At 44.7% G+C, this 9,332-nt stretch overlaps 1 protein-coding gene across 3 annotated transcripts in view; it reads right to left on the bottom strand.

The window, feature by feature from the left end:
* DAB2 (DAB adaptor protein 2) overlaps positions 1-7,672 on the bottom strand; it is a 23,017-nt gene extending 15,345 nt beyond the window's left edge. The window contains exon 1 of one of the 3 annotated variants that reach the window (XM_037372843.1): positions 7,460-7,672. The gene's annotated coding sequence lies outside the window, so the exon portion shown is untranslated. The remainder of the gene's footprint in view (positions 1-7,459) is intronic. The other 2 variants (XM_037372840.1, XM_037372841.1) reach the window with 2 other exon arrangements.
* Positions 7,673-9,332: the final 1,660 nt, after the last annotated feature.

Here is a 9,332-nt window from a genome sequence, read left to right as displayed (position 1 = left end):
ACCATTAGTTTGTTTCCTCTATTAAAACAATCAAATGTGTCTGTTAGGAACTAGCATAGCCAGTAACTAGTACATGTGAAAGATACTAGCCTTACCTAAAAGTAAGTTATACCTGATATGAATTGCTCACACTTACATACCTGCTTGAAGACAATGGTGGAAGAGAGTTCATGGACAGCTTGGGAACTGTTCCCCCCCAGTTTATGCCATGTCTGGAACGCAAGAGCAGCATCACTTGCCAGAAAGATGACTAAATACAGGCTCTTATACTGCTAGGCCTAACACCTCTGTTAGTCTTGTAAGAGAAATAACTGAAAAGGATACTGACCTGCCTTACCTGGCAAGTGAAGGTATCTGCCATTCATGCAGTCAGTAAGGTCTAGACTAGCAATGCCCCTACCAGTTTCCCCTGCGATTCCTTGATCGCAGGGAAACAAAGACCAGCATTCTCAGCTTAAGTTCAAAAAGCCTCTTTAACTGTCCTGTTTAGGCTGTAGTTAGAAACATGATTTATGGTGAAGAGATCATTTGCTTGGTTTCATGGCCTCAGCCAAACCAGGCACTTGGCCTGTTGGACAGAATATTTTTAGATTAACAGTATTTTACTTTAGGGAGCTTCTTTCATGCAGCTTGCTTTAAGTCCTATTCGATGTTCTGTCCTCCCACCCATGAGATGGATCAATACTTTGCCAAGGTATTAAGATAGCCTTCTACTGCCAACAGGAATACCCTTTTGGAATAAGCTACAACTGTACTTAGACACCGCACATAGTCCAGGTGTCTTCACCATACACAACCAGTAATGAGAAACAGGGAAGGGTAACATTCATCTGCTTAGTGGGATAGAATTGTGGTAACGGACACATCAGGGAATACCTCCTTCATGCCGGTTCTTCCCTCAGCACCATCTGCAAGGTAGATAAGATCTTGGTACCCTAGTCATCTCAGCTACTGACATTGGCACGTACCGTTGCTGGTGCAGGATCATGCCTGTGAAACTACGTAGACATCTTAACATTTCAGTCAATTTGCCAACTGCTATTTCATCAGTTGAACAGAACAGTCTGTTCTCATCATATCAGTGCATCAGTCTCCTCCGAGCTGTTCAGGTTTTAGCAAGAACATGGAAACACAAACTAAGTTCCTTAAAGCGTTTTCTGTACACTTGAATCACTGAAATCACAGCCAAGTGAACATCACTAAGTTAGCAGCTGGAACTGAACAGGTTGCTCAGTTCAAGTGGTGCAGCTGGACCAGGATGTTTTGCCATTGTACTGTGCTTTTGAGCACATAATTTCTGATGAGATAATTAGTTACTTCTCAGCACAGCTACCACAGTAGCTCTATGTTGGATTTTTCTTCCACTTGTCATGGAAATATATCCAACTTTTGGAGGAATATTAGAACAGAGGGCTCAGGAGAAGTCATGACCAGTTTAAACAAGCTGTACCTGACTAACAACTTGGAATTATATAAATCAGCAAGTATTGCCCCCTGCTTAAAGAAAGAAAGTGAAATTCTTTTCATGAGCTAGTGCAATCTGGTTCCCTGAAGATTTAATCTTAAACTGAAGGGAACTCACACTGTCATAGTTTTTGTTTGACAGAGTTATTCTTCAGCTAGGAACTTCAGTGTCCAAAGGTAGTGTCCAGACACAGAGCTAGTCCATCTCAAATTATGATTTGTTTCAGGAATAACACAGCATCTTGCAACAAGTTTTGGCAGCAGCCTTTCTGATGTCTCTTCAGCATTTAGTATTCCAACCTATTAGTTCATTTTGTAGGTTAAGAAACCCCCTTCACCCTCAGTACCAGCAACACCAGCATCTGAACTCCAGGTTCTTCTTCTAGGAAGAGACTGGTATTCCAGTATGCTCTTTCTTGATAGAGAGCTATTCAGTCGGTAACACAGGCTTATTATTAGATTATATACTTGAATTATCCACAAGAAGTTGCTTCATGTCTGTCTTCCAGAAAGACAGCATGCTTTGCAGCACGATAAGGGGCTGCTCCTCTATACTACTCTCCAGTTTCCAGTGCTGAAGCCTCAAATCAGTGGCTCCTGAGCCAGAGTTCAGTTGTCTGTTCTAGCTGTTGCTCAGGAAAGCATCACCTGCCTACTCACAGGATGAGGAATTTCAGGCCATGTGCCTACAGTGCATACCACTTGATCTTATGTCAATACTACTTGTTGAGGCTCACTGGATATACCAAACAACTTGGAAGCAAAGCAGTTGTTAATCAAGGTGGCTAATGTTTATTCAGATGCAAACTAGTTTGAACTAGACAACCCCAAACACTTCATTTCTAATTGTATCCCTAACACACTCCTGCTCAGAAGGACTATTTCTTATCTTCTTGCTAGTTACTATATCAAAGGACTCTTGCCAACAGCCATGCTTCTCTCTCCGTGCCTCAAAGCAGGAACTTAAGGCATACTGAAGTTGTTACCATAGGTTATTTCAGCTGCATGTTGTTAAACGTCCAGTGCTGGCAGTTACTTTTTTTTTTTACAGTTTGGGTGTGTGCAAGCTGTACTAAGAGAGACTGTATGTTCTGCATAGTCTCTGCTGAACTGTAGGTGTTCTCTACCCATTCACCAATGTATCTATATGAGCAATGGGATTCTGAGTGAATGCAGCAGCAGTACATCAACCTAAAACCATGTAGTCAGAGCCAAAGTGTCAAGTACTGCAGTTTGCTTACTGATGATCCCACAGGCAGCTAAAACCCCACCCTTAAACATTAATTTCATCAGTATTTCAAGAACCCTCCACGTAGCTCCCTACCACTGTGCCTCTCAACACATACACTGTTATAGCAGTTATTGTCAGAGTCACTCTGCACTCTCTCTTGTAACAGATGCAAGTTATGTTCATCATGTGCTATTAGAAGACTGATGAAAATTTGATTTGCACCTTAGGAGGGCAGACTCTTCTACAGTCGTTTCAGTCCTCAGGTATTATGAAGTGCAATGCTAATACAAGGGTTACTCTATTAGTCATTACCAAAGGCCCCAGCTCTCCCTTGTATATGTAGTGAGAAAGGCAATGAAAACTAAACAAGACAATTCTAAAGAGGTGGTACAAAAAGATCTATACATGAGATAAAAAAAAAAAGATTAACCGGGATTTTCAGAGCTCCACTGCAACTCCTTCAGCAGCTATCCTACTAAACAGCTAGTCAAGTTTCAGAGATGACTATTCTGCAGTTGCCTTGTTGGTAATTGCAGTTACACAGATTTGTGATGTACATTAAAGGAAGGCTACATTATTGCTCCTAAATCCAGACTCTAAAGTAAACATGACCAGACTCTCCCCAATTTTCCATCTCTTTGACAGTCTTGTTATCATATTATGGGGATGCCCCCATCCTTGCATGTTTTTGATGAACATGTGTCAGCCTTCCATCCTGCTCTGGAGTTTAACTTCCATCATCCAGGCTAGCAACTCTTTGCAGATAGATCTGCTACTCAAGCTACTAGAAAACTAGTTCTCACTCATGTGGTGACCTTTGTGCCCTCCCTTAAAGCAAAGATAACCCTGTTCTGAGAAAACGCTGAAGATGTCTGTAAGGTAGAAACACACATTAACAATACTAACACTACATACTTTGTGTTCCCCATTTGTCTTGTCCCATCCTAGGAAGGAAGTCTTGTCCATATACATTTTAGCCACAGGGCAGGTGTATGAGAGTTCTTATAAGAGGAGACTTGCTGTTCTGCAACACATCTTCATTTAGAGTTGAGTACACTTTGCTGGAGGAGCTAGTTCCTAGCTGACATTGTCATGAAGCCACCTGACAGTCAAGGTAAAGGTCTGTTCTCCCAGACCAACTTGTTCTGTTCAAGTGATAACCCCCATCAAGTATTTCACTGGTCATCTTATTGCTTAAGGATGCAACATGAACTGACAAAGCAGCAGGAAATTCAGCTCCAAGGCCAACAGCCTGTCCTTGACTGGCCCCATAAAGCCTGAGCTTTGAGGTTTAAGGTTACATGTACCAGCTATGAAGCTTTATTAGAAGCTCTTAGGAAAAATTATTTAAAAATCCCACAGAGAGCTAGGAGTAAAAAAGATCTGGAGGCAGTTCAACTGAGATACTTCATCCTCAAAGCATATGCAAAGCATATCCTTTCAGAAAAGGGGAAACTGGAATGCTCTATGCCCCCATTAACAAGGGCTGACAAGAACCGAACAGGAGAAGGGGCTTTGTTCAGCACTCAGCTGCCCAGCTTGTATAAACAAGCTAATCCTGTTGAAACTAGTACCTCTTGTTTATTGACTAAGCCTGCCACTATGCTTCATCCAGCTTCTTTATAACCCAAGACCCTTGAACTGAGATACAGCCTCAAAATCAGTTTTTTAAAGTCAGTTTGTTTTGTCAGTTATGGTACTCAGACAACTTATTCTATTTGAGCCTTCTAACACAACCCCAAGTTGTATTTCTGTGGAGTCCATGCTGAAATAAAGGAGTAGTGGCTTATGGTTGGTTGTGTTTCACAGCAGAAGCTGGTTAAGACATCTTAGCACTACCCCTCCCCAGGAGGTACAGTCTTAATTCTACTGATAATCTCTTAGTCTCCATGCACGATCTAGGTTTTTCTCCAAAACCCTTGCAGATTACAGTTTACCTTCATACTATCTCTTCATCATTTCATAGATTGGTTTGGGTTGGAAGAGACCTTAAAGATCATCTAGTTCCAAAGCCCCTGCCACAGGCAGGGACACCTTCCCCTAGACCAGGTTGCCAAAAGCCCCATCCAACCTGGCCTTGAACACTGCCAGGGATGGGACATCCACAGCTTCTCTGGACAACCTGTGCCAGTGCCTCACCACCCTCACAGTCAAGAATTTCTTCCTAATATCAGTCTAAATTTACCTTCTTTCAGTTTAAACCCATTACGAGTTGTCATATTTGTTTTGACAGAATTCAGCCAACAAGCAGGATCTGCACCATCAGTAGTTTCCAGAATAAGCTGGCTTTCTCAGGATGTGGAATTTATTGCTTCATTGTCCAAGCAAATTAGTGTTTCTGTAGTGCTCACATATTGCTAGCCTTGCTGAATGAAGTCCACAAACATTCCCAAGAACTGGGTTAACCTACCAGCTCACACAAATGTCCTAGCATTGTAAAGTTCACCAGGAGAGAACATCAATAGGAAAGAAAAACCTGCAGGCTTGGAAGCAATGCTCAATTACTGCATAATACACACTTTCATTCACTTCATATCTCAAGCTATGTTTTTTATCCTAAACATCCTGTCCAGACAAAAGCCCTTGATATTAAACACATTTGCCTTCCCACAGAGACAAAAATCTAAGAGCTGTTTTTGCCAACCTTTGCATACGTTATATTCATCTATTTTAGAGTGCTTCTTTCTGTATCTGCTTATGAAGTAAAGGCCTTAAGCAAGGTGTCCACAGCAGCTACTGGTCTGCAGTGTCTGGTAATAGGGTTATGCAAGTACTTTAACAAGTAATACCCTTCTGAGTGAGACAGTGGCTTATGTGCTGCAGATATACAGATACTTCTAAATGTAGCAGAGGGCACATGTTAAGATGGATAACCCCTCCACAAAAGGAAACTGATGCTAGAGTTTTGGCATTTGGCCCATCCTTCCACACGAGGGTGCTCAGTCAATAGCTTTTTGTGAAGTAAGAGCACAAGAGATGAGAAATATTGTAAGTCTCAGGACTATCAGCACAGTGCTTTGCCATTCTCCTAGTCTCTTGTCTACAGTGAGAAGCATGCAGGATGCTGTGAGATTTCCCCTCAGCAGAGCCATCTCTTTTAATTTAGGAACTGGAGAACCTGGCATTCATGGCACTTTACCCTGAGCCTTCCTATACTCCAAGTTACAGGGTTTGCTAGTTAAGCCTCTGTTCTGAGGATTCACCTGACACGCATTTAGCACTCACCTCCTAAACATTTCTACCACTTGGTTCCTCTCCAAATGCAAACTCTAGTGAGTTACTATTAATGGAAATTTCTACTTTAGACTTGACCACATCCTCAGACCATTCAGGGAATTTTGGAAACCAAATTATGCCTCAGGAACCATTGTGTTGGATGCAACTGCAGTGATTCTTTGATGTCTCCCTCAGGCAATCCCCTTCTCAGCTGAAAAGATTTTCTTTGGGTTCTGATTTGCCTCTCCAACTAGCCACCTACTACCTCACCCACCTACTGAAAGGTGATCTGGAGACTGCTAGCATTATAGCTAACAGGTCACTATCAGACACAAGGACATATTTTCAATTTACCAGTGCCTGGTATTTCTTCAAAGCCAGCTAGAATACATAGTTTCATACTTACTTTTCTCTAATTGAATCTGCATCTCTATTTTGCCAATCTGCACAGATGTTCCCATCCCTAATCATATCTATGCCCATTTCTTAGCATACAATAGGCAAATCTAACCCTATATGCTCTCAGATTTGCTCCATTTTGGGCAGCATTGTTTATGGGAGTTACAGAAGACTTCTTAGGCAACAATGTGGCCTTTTAAGGCAAACTACCTTCATTAAAAGATCAGGTTAGTTCTACCTTACCAGTGGATTTGCATGCTTCCCTGCTAAGTGCTCAAGAAACCAGCCTCAGCATATCTGAGGAGTAAAAGCCCTCCAACAGTGAAGTCCAGCTGTATCAGCAACACCTGCATCTGTCGTACTGCTCAGAGCAAGGCACTAGTACAGTCGTAAGTGTCAGGATATGATGATCATTAGACAGTCTCACCAGCTCAGATGTCAGGTTTCTCTGACAAAGTAGAAGACTCATTCCAGTTAGAGATGTCCAGGACTAACTACACCCATCTCCCACAGAGAGAAGCAGCATCAAGACATTCACCAGCACACAGAGAGGGGTGCCCAGCAAGGATGCTCCATCTAAAACCAGAACAACCCCCAACCCTGCTTCGCAGGAGCCTAAGCCTTTCCATCCTCTCAGCTACCAGAGATATTCCTTCATATCAGTTATTTCGGTGAAATTTGGCCATTACATATTTTTTTTCCTTAATTCCCTACCCCCAACGACAAACCCGAAAACGAGCATTTGTTGTGCTTTGCACTCGAGCCTCCCCAGGGTGCCGGCGGCTCCCACCCCGCCGCAGCCGGGACACGGCGCCCCGCCGCCCCCGCGGCAAGGCCGAGACCCCCCCCTGCGGGGCCCGGACCGCCCCAGCCGCCCCCGGGCAGCGCCGCGACCCGTCCGGCCTCCAGCGGCCAAGCGCGGCCCCGCCAGCGCCGCTCGCCCGCGGGGCACGGCAGCGGCCGAGTCCAGCCGAGCCGCGGCCCGGCCGGGGCGGGGGGGGACCCCTCCCACAGCGCCCCACCTTTGTCGCCCCCACCACTGGCACCGGCTGCCGCCGCCCCGGCAGAAGAGCCCCCCATGCCCCGGTAACGCCCGCTGTCCCCCCGGGGGCTTCGCCGCGGCCGAGCCCCGCGGGCAAAGCTACTTACAGACAAGAGCAGTAGAGCCCTGTGCATGATCCGCTGGAACCACGGCCTAGCTGGAGCCGGGGGCCCGCTTAAATACTCGGTTGTACTCTCGCCTTCGGATTAGTTAGCCACTCACAGCGAGAGATACGGTTTTAATCAGATGCTGGCAGATGAGAGCTACCCAGGAATGCGCCGTGATGTTTTTGCTGCTTGGCCTTGGCTACTCCTCCTCAACGAGTTGCTGCTCACAAGCTTTAACCCCTTGCGAGCCGCCGCTTGAGCCCCCGCGGCGGGGGCGGGGGGCAGGGGCGCGGGCCGCCCCTCTCTGCAGGGGGTGGGGGCCCCCGGAGGGCACCGGGAGGGGCCGCGGTCTGCGGGGCACGGGTATTGCAGCTCCCGAGGCACCAACGGGCCCGGAACGCGCTGCTAGAAAACGGGTCCCCACACCCCGTCTGCATAAACGTGGGTGCGGTGATGCTGTTCAAAAATCCAAGTCCAAAACAACCACTTCCCCTCCCCAACCGCCACCCCAAAAGCGACCAAAACCAAAATACTACCCTCGCCCCTCGCCCCAAATCTGTGGGTAGCTGAACCAAAATACTGGGTCAGTGCAGTTCAGTTTCTGGGTCACATCCAGATCTGACCTTTGTACTTCCCACTCATCTTTTTTCAAACATCTATCCATGTTGTGTTTCCCAGCACAGTACAGCTGTTTTACAAGTTGCATGAAAGAGCCTCTGATAAAAAAAAAATCACACTTTTGTCCTTAGGAAGGAACTTAACTTTTTCTCAAGGCTGTACGCTTCGCCAAACATTGACTTTCTCAAAACAGTGCTAAATTTTTCTGTTCAAAACAGTGATATTGCCCTCTGAAATAATAACATTTTCTTCTTCCAGAACACTTAGAAATGTCTATGAAATCTATTAAAACTGCAGGAAAATTCTTGCTCTTTTTTTTTTCTCTTTTTAAATTGAATACAAAATGATTTTGCCACCGGGGAGTTCAGGGTTCAAAACTGAACTGGTGGATGTATTTGGTCACCATCGACATCCAAAGATGCCAGATGCTACTGTACTTTCCCTTATGTGCTGTTGTACACTTTTTCTTTTTTTATGAATACCAAAAGTGGTAGGAGCCCTGTGGCTAAGGTGACTAAAAGCTGATAATTGCATCTCACTCGCCTGTATCTGCCTTTCATTTAAGAAGTTCTAATTTTAACCAAAAAGGACATGAGTGATGTATTTTTATACAGTAGCTTAGTGCTCACGGAAGGAAGTGCATGCCACTTAAGTAAGGAGGTATTTGCTACAGTTAAGTTGCTGGCCACACACATGGTGTTTGCAGGATTAGGTCTGAATTCCTTGGGACATTTGTATTCCTGTTTAACAATGTCGGTTTTGTACAGCTTGCGCTGCACGGTACATTGTTTTGAACATGTTGTGCTAAACACCTACCAGCAGGACTGGAGCTTCTTGGTCCTGGGGCAGTATGTATTTTAAAGAATAATACTTTGCTCAGTGTGCTTTCTGGGAGTTACAGTCTGCTGAACGTGAAGGATGACATGGTGCCTAGTTTAAACATGGTGCAGTAACAAAGCAACTTCTATAAAGCGCCCCATCCTCGTGCTGGCATAAGCAGAATTACCGTTTGTGCTTTACCCAACTCAAAACCCAGGCACATTTGACTGAACTACCTTGACTAGTTGCACTAATGGTTACAAATATGATTTATACTATTTGTAGTTGAATTTGGAAGATATGAATATGCTATTCATTTGCCAAAGAGAGCAGTTCAAAAACCCTTTTTGAGGTGCAAGGAAATGCGTCTACTAACAGAGACAGCAAAAGGTCTTCACTATCTACCAGCACTTGGGACATCATTAATAATCTCAGG

The sequence above is a fragment of the Falco rusticolus genome, chromosome Z (assembly GCF_015220075.1).
Source record: "Falco rusticolus isolate bFalRus1 chromosome Z, bFalRus1.pri, whole genome shotgun sequence".
NCBI lineage: Eukaryota > Metazoa > Chordata > Aves > Falconiformes > Falconidae > Falco > Falco rusticolus.
Note: the sequence above shows the minus strand (reverse complement) of the source record. Positions and strands in the feature narration are given on the sequence as shown.